At 49.8% G+C, this 14,543-nt stretch overlaps 1 protein-coding gene across 2 annotated transcripts in view; it reads left to right on the top strand.

Moving 5' to 3' along the window:
• LOC140408353 (chondroitin sulfate N-acetylgalactosaminyltransferase 1-like) overlaps positions 1 to 14,543 on the top strand; it is a 280,049-nt gene that overhangs the window by 29,405 nt on the left and 236,101 nt on the right. The window contains exon 1 of one of the 2 annotated variants that reach the window (XM_072495437.1): positions 11,539 to 11,681. The exons of the other annotated variant lie outside the window; for it this stretch is intronic. The gene's annotated coding sequence lies outside the window, so the exon portion shown is untranslated. Of the gene's footprint in view, positions 1 to 11,538; positions 11,682 to 14,543 lie in introns of those variants that run through there. 2 annotated transcript variants of the gene reach the window in all.

Here is a 14,543-nt window from a genome sequence, read left to right as displayed (position 1 = left end):
TACTGTGAGCAGTTTTGGACTCCTTATTTAAGGAAATAATATTTCATTGGAGCTGGTGGATGCAGCGCACAAAGACTCCATGAGACGAATAGAGTGAAGTCGATGAGGCTTTATTAAGCGTGTCTGTTCCACAGCAGCTCGATAGTAAACTGGCCTGCGGGGGAAGACACCGGCTTCTTATACTCCGCCTTCAGGGCGGAGCTTGAGGTAAACGGCCAACCAGGACCCGGGATCTGTCAGCCAATGACATTAGGGCTTCCAGTCCCACATGACCCCCGATACATACTACCACATTCACCCCTTGTCAAAAATGAACCCGGCGGGGTGATGCTTCGTATGGTGGTAAGGGTTTACAGGGCTGGTCCTGGAAGGATAGAACATTCACATGGTAGTACAGTATTGGACAGTTTCGTCCTGTTGCAACTATTTACAGAGGGTATAGGAAAAAAAACAATGTACTTTGAACAGTCCATCTTTGTTTTACAGCGACGCCACGAGTCAGTCGGGCGGTCTGGTCGTCCGTGTCGATCGCCTCGGCCCCGGCGGTGGTGGTGGTGCTTGTACCAGTGTTGTCGCCTCCAGGAGCCGTACGGTTTCAGCTGTCGGTGCAAAGGGGAGGGGGACTGATCCTCCTGGGAAGGGGGCGGTCGCGGGGTGCGGCGGTGGCAGGAAGGGGGGCGGTTGGGTTGATGGTGTCGGGGGGGTGTGCGTGGTGCCGGCGGGCGCCAGATCCCGCAGGGAGACCGTGTCCTGTCGGCCATCGGGGTACTCCACATAGGCGTACTGGGGGTTTGCGTGGAGGAGGTGAACCCTTTCGACCAACGGGTCCGCCTTATGTGCCCGCACATGCTTTCGGAGCAGGATGGGTCCTGGGGCCGCCAGCCAGGTCGGCAGCGACGTCCCAGAGGAGGACCTCCTAGGGAAGACAAGGAGACGCTCGTGAGGCGTTTGATTAGTGCTTGTACATAATAACGACCGGATGGAATGGAGAGCGTCCGGGAGGACCTCCTGCCACCGTGAAACTGGGAGATCCCTGGACCGTAGGGCCAGTAGGACGGCCTTCCAGACCGTGCCGTTCTCCCTTTCTACTTGCCCGTTCCCCCGGGGGTTGTAGCTGGTCGTCCTGCTTGAGGCTATGCCCTTGCTGAGCAGGAACTGGCGCAGCTCGTCACTCATGAAAGAGGACCCCCTGTCGCTGTGGACGTATGCGGGGTAACCGAACAGTGTGAAGATGCTGTTCAGGGCTTTAATGACTGTGGCCGCGGTCATGTCGGAGCAGGGAATGGCAAAAGGGAAGCGGGAGTATTCGTCCACTACATTAAGAAAATATGCGTTGCGGTCGGTGGAGGGGAGGGGCCCTTTGAAATCAAGACTGAGGCGTTCAAAGGGGCGGGAAGCCTTAATCAGGTGCGCTCCATCTGGCCTGAAAAAATGCGGCTTGCATTCCGCGCAGATGTGGCAGTCCCTTGTGACTGTACGGACCTCTTCTAAAGAGTATGGGAGATTGCGGGACTTGATGAAGTGGTAAAACCGAGTGACCCCCGGGTGGCAGAGGTCCTCGTGGAGGGTTTGGAGGCGGTCAATTTGTGCGTTGGCACATGTGCCGTGGGATAGGGCATCGGACGGCTCGTTCAGCTTTCCGGGCCGGTACAAGACCTCATAGTTGAAGGTGGAGAGCTCGATCCTCCACCTTAAGATCTTGTCATTTTTAATTTTGCCCCGCTGTGCATTATCGAACATGAAAGCTACCGACCGTTGGTCAGTGAGGAGAGTGAATCTCCTGCCGGCCAGGTAATGCCTCCAATGTCGCACAGCTTCCACTATGGCTTGGGCTTCCTTTTCCACTGAGGAGTGGCGGATTTCTGAGGCGTGGAGGGTTCGGGAGAAAAAGGCCACGGGTCTGCCCGCTTGGTTAAGGGTGGCCGCTAGAGCTACGTCAGAGGCGTCGCTCTCGACCTGGAAGGGGAGGGACTTGTCGATGGCGCGCATCGTGGCCTTTGCGATGTCCGCTTTGATGCGGCTGAAGGCCTGGCAAGCCTCTGTCGACAGAGGGAAGGTCGTGGTCTGTATTAGGGGGCGGGCCTTGTCTGCGTACTGGGGGACCCACTGGGCGTAGTACGAAAAGAACCCCAGGCAGCGTTTCAGGGCTTTTGGGCAGTGCGGGAGGGGAAATTCCATGAGTGCGCGCATACGTTCGGGGTCGGGGCCTATTATCCCATTGCGTACTATGTAGCCCAGAATGGCTAGCCGGTCGGTGCTAAAAACGCACTTGTCCTCGTTGTACGTGAGGTTCAAGGCTTTGGCGGTCTGGAGGAATTTTTGGAGGTTGGCGTCGTGGTCCTGCTGATCGTGGCCGCAGATGGTTACATTGTCGAGATACGGGAACGTGGCCCGTAACCCATGTTGATCAACCATCCGGTCCATCTCCCGTTGGAAGACCGAGACCCCGTTTGTGACGCCAAAAGGGACCCGTAGGAAATGGTATAATCGCCCGTCTGCCTCGAAGGCTGTATACTTGCGGTCACTTGGGCGGATGGGGAGCTGATGGTAGGCGGACTTGAGGTCCACGGTGGAGAAGACTTTATACTGGGCAATCCGATTGACCATGTCGGATATGCGGGGGAGAGGGTACGCGTCTAGTTTTGTGTACCTGTTGATGGTCTGGCTATAGTCAATGACCATCCTTTGTTTCTCCCCTGTCTTCACTACTACCACCTGCGCTCTCCAGGGACTATTGCTGGCCTAGATTATGCCCTCCTTTAGTAGCCGCTGGACTTCGGACCGAATGAAGGTCCGGTCCTGGGCGCTGTACCGTCTGCTCCTAGTGGCGACGGATTTGCAATCCGGGGTGAGGTTCGCAAACAAGGACGGGGGTTGCACCTTGAGGGTAGCGAGGCTGCAGATAGTGAGTGGGGGTATGGGGCCGCCGAATTTAAACGTAAGGCTCTGTAGATTACATTGGAAATCTAATCCCAGCAAGGTGGGGGCACAGAGTTGGGGAAGGACGTTAAGTTTGTAGTTTTTGAACTCCCTCCCCTGCACCGTTAGGGTAACTATGCAGAATCCCTGGATCTGTACGGAGTGGGATCCTGCAGCTAGGCAAATCTTTTGTGCACTGGGATAGGTGGTCAAGGAACAGCGTCTTACCGTGTCGGGGTGTATAAAGCTTTCCGTGCTCCCGGAGTCGACTAGGCATGGCGTCTCGTGGCCGTTAATTAGGACCGTTGTCGTCGTCGTCTGGAGTGTCCGGGGCCGAGCCTGATCGAGCGTAACCGAAGCAAGCCGTGGTTGTAGTAGTGGGGTGGGGTCCGTTGTTGCCGTCCAAGATGGCGTCGGGGATGGACAAAATGGCCGCCCCCATACATCGCACGTGGCTGGGGGGTCACAAGATGGCGGCGGGGGTGGACAAAATGGCCGCCCCATGCGTCGTACAGGTCGGGGGCGGTCCAAGATGGCGGCGCCACTCCTCCCCTCGTGGTGGTCAGGACCCAAAATGGCGGCATCTGCGGGTCGCACAACGGCGCCCCTCCTCCCCTCGTGGTGGTCGGGACCCAAAATGGCGGCGTCTGCGGGTCGCACATGGTGTGCTGGGGGGTCTGGGGAGCGCTAGGACTGCCAGCGCTAGGACCGCGCGGAGCTCCCTCACCGCGAGCACTAGGACCGCAAGCACTAGGACCACGCGGAGCTCCCTCACCGGGGACAGCCTTGGTCGGGGCCCAAGTCGGCGGCGCCGGCGGGTCAGGCGTGGGGCCACGAGCGCAAGGAGCGTGAGGAGCTCCCTCACCGGGGACAGCGGTGGTCGGGGTCCAAGTAGGTGGCGCCGGCGGGTCAGGCGTGGGGCGCGGGACGGGGGTGAGGGTGGCGTTAGGGATGCGAAAAACCCCCTCCTCTCCGTGGAGAGTGTTGGCCGGGACCCAAAGCGGTAGCGCCGGCGGCGGGTCGTACATGGGCTGCGGGGAGGGGGGTTGGGGAGCGTAGGCGGCGTGCAGGGCTCCCAGTTCTCCCGGGACCGCGGTGGTCGGGAACCAGAGCGGCTGCGCCTGCGGGTCGCACATGGCGTGCTGGGGGGGTTGGGACGCATAGACTGCTTGTAGAGCTCCCTGTGGCCCCGGGACGGCGGCGACCTCGCGGGATCGGCACACCACCGCATAATGGCCCTTTTCCCGCAGCTTTTGCAGACGGCTGCGCGGGCCGGACAGCGCGGGTGTTTCGCCTGGCCGCAGAAATAACAGCGGGCGCCCCCGGTGCGACTCGGCGTTTGGACTGCGCAAGCCTGTGGGGTGTCCGGGGGGGGGGGTAGGGGGTTTGCCGCGACGGGTACGTACGGGGCCCAATGTCCTGCCGCGCGGTCGGGGTCGTAGGCGCGGGTATTACGCGCGGCCACGTCTAGGGAGGCTGCTAGGGCCCGTGCCTCAGAGAGTCCTAGCGACTCTTTTTCTAGAAGTCTTTGGCGGATTTGGGAGGATTGCATACCTGCCACAAAAGCGTCGCGCATTAACATGTCCGTGTGTTCGTTTGCATTCACCGACGGGCAGCTGCAGGCTCGTCCCAAAATCAGCAGCGCGGCGTAGAACTCGTCCATCGATTCTCCGGGAGCTTGCCGTCTTGTCGCGAGCTGGTAGTGAGCGTAGATTTGGTTAACTGGGCGAACGTAGAGACTTCTGAGTGCTGTGAACGCCGTCTGGAAATCGTCGGTGTCTTCAATGAGGGTGAAAATCTCCGTGCTCACCCTCGAGTGCAGGACCTGCAGTTTTTGTTCGTCTGAGACTCGGCCGGTGGTCGTTCTGATGTAGGCCTCGAAGCAAGTCTGCCAGTGTTTGAAGGCTGCTGCCGCATTCACTGCGTGGGGGCTGATCCTCAGGCATTCTGGAATGATCCTGAGCTCCATAGTCCTTTTTAGGCACGCTTAATAAATTGTAGCGCACAAAGACTCCATGAGACGAATAGAGTGAAGTCGATGAGGCTTTATTAAGCGTGTCTGTTCCCCAGCAGCTCGATAGTAAACTGGCCTGCGGGGGATGACACCGGCTTCTTATACTCCGCCTTCAGGGCGGAGCTTGAGGTCAACGGCCAACCAGGACCCGGGATCTGTCAGCCAATGACATTAAGGCTTCCAGTCCCACATGACCCCCAATACATACTACCACAGTAGAGAAGGTTCACTAGGATGATCCCTGTATGGAGGGATTGTTTTATGAGCAAAGGTTAAACAGGTTGGGACTCTACTCATTCAAATTTAGAAAAATTTGAGATGATCTCATTGAAACATACAGGATACTTAAGGGGTTTGACAGGGTAAATGCTGAGAGGATGTTTCCCCTCATGGGAGAGTTTAGGACCAGAGGGCACAGTCTCAGAATAAACGGCTGCCAATTTAAGACTGAGATGAGGAGGAATTTCTTCTCTCAGTGGGTTGTGAATCTTTGGAACTCCTTGCCACAGAGAGCTGTGCGAACAGAGTCTTTGTGTATATTTTAGGCTGAGGGAGATAGATTCCTGATCAGTAGGGAATCGAGGGTTACACGGAAAGGGCAGGAAAGTGGAAGTGAGGAATGTCGGATCAGCCATGATCCTATTGAATGGCGGAGCAGGTGCGAGGGGCTCGAGGGATATCTATAGGAAGGATATTGTTAAACTAGAAAGAATGCAGAAGAGATTTATGAGGATGCTACCAGGACTTAATGGTCTGAGCTATAAGGAGAGGCTGGATAGGCTGGGACTTTTTCCCATGGAGCTTAGAAGGCTTAGGGGTGATCTTATAGAGGTCTATAAAATATTGAGGAGCATAGATAAGGTAGATAGTCAACATCTTTTCCCAAAATTTGAGGAGTCTAGAACTAGAGGGCATAGGTTTAAGGTGAGAGGAGAGAGATACAAAAGAGACTAGAGGGTGGTGAGCATCTGGAACGGGCTGCCAGAGGCAGTGGTAGAGGCGGGTACAATTTTTTCCTTTAAAAAACAGTTAGTTATATGCGCAGGGTGGGTATAGAGGGATACGGGCCCAGTGTGGGCAAGTGGGACTAGCTTAGTGATAGAAACTGGGTGCCATGGGCAAGCTGGGCTAAAGGGCCTGTTTCCATGCTGTAAACATCTGTGACTCTGTCCCTGTTTCTTATGGTCTCAATGAAAGAAGAGATCTGGTTTTGGTGGTGATAGTCGAAGGAAATGTTTTGGTCAGTGTGCTGGGAGGACTCCTTTCTTCTTCTTCATATTGTATCTCATCCATCAATCTGTGTAGTCAGACGGGGCTTTGGTTATAAAACGGCACATCTGACACTGCAGCACTCCTTCAATGTTGCACCAATGTGTCAACCTACATTATAAAAAAGACGAGTAATATTTGCATTTCTATAGCACTTTTCAGGACCACTGGACATCTCAATCTGCTTTACAGATAATGAAGCATTTTTGAAGTACAGTCACTGTTGTAATGGAGCAAACACAGCAGTCAATTTGTGCACAATAAACTCTCACAATGTGATAATGACCAAATAATCTGTTTCTGTGACGTGGATTGAGGGATCAATATTACCCAGGACAGAATGGATAATGGCTTGGAATCTTTGCCATCCACCTGAACAGCATCTCACTCAAAAGACAGTCTCTCTGACAGTGCAGCACACTCTCAGGACTGCACTGGGGTGTCGCACTTGATTTTTGTGTACAAGTGGGACTTGGGGGGATGAAGTGGCGGGGGGGGGGATTTTTGAGGTGGGACTTGGTTTACCACTAAACCAATGACACTGTACCTGTCTTTGCTGGGAATGTGGATAATTGTCACATGAACTCTATGCGCAGATTACCACAGACACTTAGTCATGCTCATATCGTCAAGGAGTTGGGACCCTCTCTTTGTGATTAGGCTTACTCCTGGGATAGTTTTGCTGCCAATTAAAGGTAGGTTAACTTCCCAGGAGTGGAGGATTTTCTCCCAGACCTTTCCTCTGCAGCCTTGCCTATGGCCCGAGTGGTTACACTGGAATAAATATTTTCAGCTTCAAGAAAAAAAAAGGAAATGCGCAGATATAACTGTTTTATTTACATGGGTGGCCAGGAGTAGCACTTCTAAATCTTAGGGGAAAAGGTGCCATCAGTGCTCAACAGTGCAAAATCTTATATCATGCTTGTTGATTCACATAACCTCATGCACAGAATGTGAATGCAAGTCAATGTGTCTGGTTCCAACCGATATAATGCCCCTCTTCAGCAACAATGTGCATTTATGTAATGTTATCAATGGTTCTATCATCTATAATGCCTTCTTCTCGACAACAACGTGCATTTTATATAGCTATACGTCTTGTAAAACATCCTCAGATATTTCTACATAGAGCTGCTTACTTTTATTAGACAGTTTGTACTTTTCTTTCAATATGAATACACAGTAGCTGCCATGTTGATGTATTGGGATGGTGTTGAATTCTATGTCGGCCATTGCTGTTATTTTACTCAAGGTCAGTGCCACTGACTACTGCTGTCTGTGGGATGTTTGTCCGTTATACATTAGTTTACCAATATCTAGATAAATAACATCCAGATTCAGAGATCAGATGGAAAATCTTTCTCAGTGTGCACTGACACACTGGAATGTGCTGGCTCTCACCAGTGCGCAAATTAAATATACACATAATCAGACCAAGACTCAGGCTACAAGTCAACAGACTATTTAACGCACAACAGATAACTGAACAGTAGTCAATAAATCTACAGTCAAAGCACACTGTAATATGTTGAAACTGTTGAATGGTATCAATGTGCTAAATGATGTTCCACCTGTAGGTGCTGCCGTAAGCGAAATATCTGTGGCTAGTTGAAATAGAGACAAGATAGATGCCAAGCAAACATACAGGAATTAGTCTTCATTCACCGGTGAAAATGCTCTCTTCTACCTAAGAACACTGTGGCCTTCACTTCCCTCCATCTCCCTCATCCCCTACTGAGTAATGCTTTGGCCCACAATCTCCCCTACCCCACTCCCCTTCCTCAACACATAGAAACACTACAGTGCAGAAGGAGGTCATTCAGCCCATCGAGTCTGCACCGACCCTGTGAAAGAGCATCCTACCTAGGTCTGTTGCTAACTTTTGCCTTAGTTTAATTGCTCTGTTTTATCACCTTTGCTCTTGAGTCGCCAGGTATCTTTATGATACCGCCACGTGGTTCAAGTCCGAGTAATGATCAATAATCCAATACACCGCTTAGTAAGAGTTAAATCAAAGCACATTTATTATACACAGTAATCGCTACTCATGCACAAATTCTACGTCTAAGCTACTTCTACAGCTAACAGGCCAATACTTAACTTGGAACTGGCCCACCAGGTCAGGGGAACAAATGGCCTTTCGTTCGGGTTCTGAGTCTGCGGGATTCGAAGTTGGTACAGATTGGTAGCAAGGAGCGCCTATCTCGTAGCGAGCGTTGAAGTAAGATTTACAGTTTTTGAGCGGCTGTTGAAGAGTTAAGCGAGCTGGAAGAGAGCGAGCCTTGAACTTGGGGCTCAATTCTTATAGTCCCCAGGGGCTTCCCGCCTTTCAGGGCGGACCCTGTACCTGGTCCCAAGTGATTGGACTTTGTCCCAATCATTTGGTTCGATTTTCTCCAATGCTGGAGCGGTTCCCTGGTCGATGGGCGGTCTTGAGGTGCTCGTTCACCTCCCATTGTGTAGGCTTCTGCTGGCGCCGAAGAGTCTGGTTTTGCTTTATGTGTCTAAATGTTGCTCGTTGTTCCCGGGGATTGCTCATTAGTAAGCAGATGGCTGGTGTTTTGTTATGCTGATGGTTGCTGGTATCAATCTTGCCTGGCCTTTCCAGAGGTAAATACACAGTCAACCTGCAGCTGCTCGTTTTTGTCCTGTTGGCTGACTTTCCCATCAGCCTTTGCCGTTCGCCATTTTAAATCGGGAGTTGGCCATTTTAAGTGGCTACAGGTCCACCCCCCCCGTCCCATCTCAATAACCCCACCTAACCTTTTGGACACTAAGAGGCAACTAACATGGCCAATCCACATAACCGGCACATTTTTGGAACACCCGGAGGAAACGTACGCAGACACAGGGGAGAATATACAAACTCCACACAGACAGTCACCCAAGGTTGGAATCGGAATCAAACTGGCTCTTTGACACAGCAGTGCTAACCACTGTGGCACCGTGCTTCCCCTAATCTCCTTGTTGGTGACATTTTCTCTACCCACTCTCTCTGATCCTGTTATGGCCTGCGTTCTCCCTTTTCACTGAAGAATATATCAGACCTCAATCCTGCCCAACCTACATGATGTAGGAGGTTTCAGGTCCTTACCCACTTCCCACCCCAGTGACCACTAAGCAATATCTTGATCCTACGCACCTGAATGAGCAAGACCTTTCTCTGGCATAAATGGTGCCATAGAAATTCAAGTCCTTTTAAGAAGAGCAAGATATCTAAATCTCGTTTACCCTACTGTACTTACTGCCCATCCTGTTCCAAATCATCTGTTGGCAGCCAATGCTTCACCTCTCCCAACCCTCCAAAATGTGTACCCTCCAGATGACCCCAACTCTACCTCAATAAAATCCATCTTCACAGATAACATTCCCATCCCACCTCGGGCTGTGTTTTCCTATCCAGAATGTTCTACACCTCAATTCTTCCACCCTGCTGTTCTGAATGCACCCCCAGCAATGCCCTCTTTCTCTTCCCTCTCCTGCTTTCTGCTGTGCTGCAGCCAAGCTTCTGTCCCAGTGTTTTCTCCCTCCATTCCTGTCCTGCTTCCTTCCTCTCTTCCTCCCCTCAATCCCTGCCTTCAGAAAATTATTCAGCAAATTATGAAAAGTTCCACAAACCAAGAACAGGGAATTTTTAATTGTTTCATTGGAGTTTCAAGAACATCAGCAGACAGACAGGAATTAATCTGTTGCTAAGTGGATGTTGCTGTTGACAACGCTCTGTAATGGATGGGAGAGGATCTATCAGCTGTTTAGATGCTGCTGGTTCTTATTCACAGAATCACAGAGCCGTAACAGTGCAAAAGGAGGCCATTTGACCATCGAGTCTGTACTGGCTCCCTGAATGAACATTCTATCTAGTCCCACTCCCCTGCCTTAGCCTCGCAACCCTATACTTTACCTCTTTTCAGGTAGCAATCCAATTTCCTTTTGACTACCTCCATCAAACCTGCCTCTACCACCCTCTCAGGAAGTGTGTCCAGACTCCAACAAGGCAAAGGTAAAGTCACCATAATCCCAGATGACCATAGGCTACTTTCCCCTTTGAGGGGGAGAGCTGACTGGTGGTGATTTAATCTGAGGGTCTTCACACGTCAGACAAGGGGCAAGGTTGAGAAGGCGGGTCCTTCATGAATAACCTCAGCCGGTACAGGAATTGAACCTGCATTGCTGGCCTCGCTCAGTATCACTGCCCAGCCAACTGAGCTAAACCAGCCTCCACCAGACTCGAACAATCATCTGGGCGAATTTATTTTATCCTGACATTATTTTTACCCTCCTTTGCTAATTATTTTAAGTCTGTGTCCTCTTGTTTTATTTGGCCACAAAGGCCAGACTAAAATCCTTAAATTGTCCAGTGATGCTGACACTTTTGTCGTTTAGCCTGGGAAAGGTGGAGGTACTATTCACTGTAGAGTGGCAGTAATTCGGCATTTGTCCCCTATGCTGGGAGTTATGTCCAGTTACAGCCAATTAACTTGGTGACTTGCAGAGCTGCCCTTGCTCCTCTCACTTACATTCGTCCCCTTCCACACCAGCTGACAAATAAAAGGCTTTGACAAAGAGCCATCCAGATTCGAAACGTTAGCTCCCTTCTCTCTCCACAGATGCTGCCAGACCTGCTGGGTTTGTCCAGTATTTTTTGTTTTTGTTTCAGATTCCAGCATCCGCAGTAATGTGCTTTTATATTATTGTGGACATGTAAAAGTTGTTCCTTAGAGATGGAAAATATTTTGAACTGTGGGACAATAGTTGGCACAGTAGCACAGTGGTTAGCACCATTGCTTCACAGTGCCAGGGACCCCGGTTCGATTTCCGGCTTGGGTCACTGACTGTGTGGAGTCTGCATGTTCTCCCTGGGTCTGCGTGGGTTTCCTCCGGGTGCTCCGGTTTTCTCCCACAAGTCCTGAAAGACGTGCTGTTAGGTGAATTGGACATTCTGAATTCTCCCTCTGTGTACCCGAACTGGCGCCAGAGTGTGGCGACTAGGGGATTTTCGCAGTAACTTCAATGCAGTGTGCAGTAAGCCTACTTGTGACAATAATAAAGTTTATTTATTATTATAATAATCTTCATTATTGTCACAAATAGGCTGACATTAACACTGCAATGAAGTTACTGTTAAATAAAGCTGCCGCTAATTTATTTATGGGGGGGGGCGGGTTCTAGATGGGCTTGAGTATAAGGCTAAGCCGAAGAATAAGATTCATGCACAATATAGTCATCAAGCGGTCAGCTAAAGTGCTGGAAGAGACTGGACTGGAGCTCTCGCTGTGGGTGTGGCAATGTGCTGACGAAACCAGCAGTGAGCCCTCATTACCCTGCCTCCTGTAATAGGAAACAGCCCAGAGCACCGACACTGTCTTTAATATTCCAGCAGGGCGATGATACCCTTTGGATTCACTTGCACGTTGCACCGGGGTTTTGCTCAGTGTTTACAAGATCCACAAAGGGGGTTTATTGTTGAATGACTGGTCTGGTAAGTGCAACGTTGTGATCGTTTTTCATTTAAACATAAAATATTACCAGCTACGAAATCGCTCATGGTTCCCGGGGGCTGCAGTCGAAATTGAACCAATAATTGATATATAAAAGCAGACTGTTGATAAGCGAGAATGTTAACGGCTCAGAACATTTTCCATCTATTCCCCTTGTTTCTCTTCAAGCAATACTTAGCTCCGCTGAGCCACAATTGTTGCTGATCAGTGTCGCTGTGTTTGGGGCAAGTGGTTTGACAAGACAATACCGTTAGCCTGTGCTGGTAACGAGGCAGAGTAATGAAGAATCTAATGAGGCTGAGTTTGCTGTGCATTTGTGGCGCTGTGTTGCCCAACTCCGAGGAGGAGCAGAGTCTCATTTCAGCACCCAGATATCAGCTTCCTGACCACAGTGTTTTGAGACCTCGTAACTTTCTGGTTTGACTAGACTATAGAGGATTTGACTTCAATCGTGGTCTTGGTGTGTGTGTGGATATGTAACGAGCAAATATATATATATATTTAAAATCCAAGCTAAATAGCGGTTTGCAATCGATACTGGGGGAAGGTAATCGAATGTTTGCACATGGTGAATTGAAGAACTTGGACACAACCTGAACAGTGTGGTTAATTTCCGAGGTGCAGATGGGTGTTTGTGTAGAAGGCCACATTTCCAATAGGGTTATCTGAACGATCTCTGCTTGTACACCTTTCACGACTGGGGAGGAGGGGTGCATTTTTCCCTTTGCTGATGGGTTTCCTAGTCCTCTCACTTGCTTGCCATCTCTCTCTCTTCTCCCCCCCCCCCCCCCCCCACACACAAACGCAGTTCCAGAGGTGGGAGGGCTCACCGAGCTAGTCATCATTGCAATGCCTGTTTCTAAAGTTCACCTGAGTTCCTGCAGCAGCTTGAGTATGGGGGAGACGGTAATGCCCCTGGGCTGGCAAGCCACTCAAAGGCCCTGGCCAATTCACCGGGGAACGCGGGTTGCATTCCCACCACCCCAAGCTGTGAGAATTCCAACCAGGGATTTGGGATTGAAAGCTGCTCTCGGTAATGGTGGCTATGAAACTGGTCTGGCGACTCCACACCCACAGCAATGGGGATGACTCTGACTTGCTCTCTGAAATGGTCGAGCAAGCCACTCACTTCAAGGGCACTTAGGAATGGGCAACAAATGGCTACATTCCAAGAAAAAAATTATTAAAAATGCAACAGGTAGTGGCGGTGTGAGCCAGCTGTCATCACAACTCTAACCAGAAACAGGAAATGGGCCATATCTGTCAGATATCTCTCACACCATCAACTAAGTGGTAACAAAGATGTTAACTCTTTTTGCCATTAATTCTAGACCTAGTGCTTTTTGGTTGCTGCTCTGTGTTTAGATGATAGGACAGGAGGACATTGTGATTGCATGATGTATGTTGAAGTATTATGTGTTTTACTCCAAATCTACATTGGGTATATTTTCCAAGAGTCTAGCCTCTTTGCACAAATTTGCTGGATGATGGTAGATCTTGCAAGTCAGGGCAAATGATCTGTGGCAACCCCCATGTGCCAGTTCTAAGTTGATTCATACTGCGATGTGGCGGTGGCCGTTCTCTGGTACCTTGTGTGCTGATTTGAGCAAGCTATTCGGCTGGGGAAATCAGAGCAAAACCTCATCCTAAATGAAAGCAAAATACTGCGGATGCTGGAAATCAAAGCAGAAAATGCCGGATAAACTCAACAGGCCTGGTAGCGTTTGTGGCCAGTGAAAGAAGAGTTAACATTTCAAGTCCATGTAGCTTTTCTTCAGACATCCTGTTCCTTACTTAGCAATGATGCTTAAGCAGGGGGCCACTGGATAGCAATCAGGAGCACCAACCCTTGCTGATTTACTCTCTCTCCATCCCTAATCTTAAAACACTGAAGTCAGTTGTATCAATGCTACTGATGCCCTGGAGGTACTTAGCAACTCAACACAGATCAGAGAATAACAAGGGTTGACGGTCCAGTGCATTGGCTGCCTTTACTCACAAAACCACTAAGGGGCACAATTTTCCCTACTTGTAACATAAACGGAATACTCACTTTCCATAAATTAAACTTATTTAATCATTCACAGTCTCTAAATATTTACGTTACTTGTCACAATTTTATCCCAGCCACTTGGTATTTCCTCCCACTCTACATGTCGTGTTCTCTCACAGTCAATTTCATTAATATTACGGGAAGATTCTCTCCCTGCTTTCTTTCCAGATGAAAGGTTAGCAGCAAAGTTCTGTCCCAATAAGTAATACAGTGCAGTTAAACACATTGGTTCACCATCCACATGGGCACTTTCTATTGGGAAACATGTCATCCACAGCATTATCCAGAGAGGTGGCGTGTTTTGCAATCACTCGGGGAATGTCCATCAAATGGCTGACCAGGAATCTCTTCCCCCACTCTTACCACCTGCTGCCACTGGTGTGTGTTGAAAAGATTTGCAGGTTGATTGATGCCCCGAACCTGTTTGGTTGCATTATGAACCCACCTTCACTGGCCACAAGTACCTGGGGTAGGAATCAAATCCAGAACTTATGCTTAGAGAGGCATGGATGCTACCCACTACACCACAAGACATCCTTGTTGACCAGGGTGACATGATGACTTCATGCGAGGATAGTCAATTGGCCCATTTTGGCTTGTCCATCCAGAATATAAATACTTATTTTCATTATATTGTCTATTCCTCTCTAATTTAAGATCTCCTAAAGATATAACTTAAAGATAATTCCACGTCTCCATCTTTTAAATGAAGAAATTCTAATATATATAATATATACCAAATTGCCTTTTATTCAGTGTATGCTGAAATACCTTGATGTAATGATTGGGA

The sequence above is a fragment of the Scyliorhinus torazame genome, chromosome 3 (assembly GCF_047496885.1).
Source record: "Scyliorhinus torazame isolate Kashiwa2021f chromosome 3, sScyTor2.1, whole genome shotgun sequence".
NCBI lineage: Eukaryota > Metazoa > Chordata > Chondrichthyes > Carcharhiniformes > Scyliorhinidae > Scyliorhinus > Scyliorhinus torazame.
The sequence above is the reverse complement of the archived record's forward strand: the minus strand, read 5'-3'. Positions and strand labels throughout refer to the sequence as shown.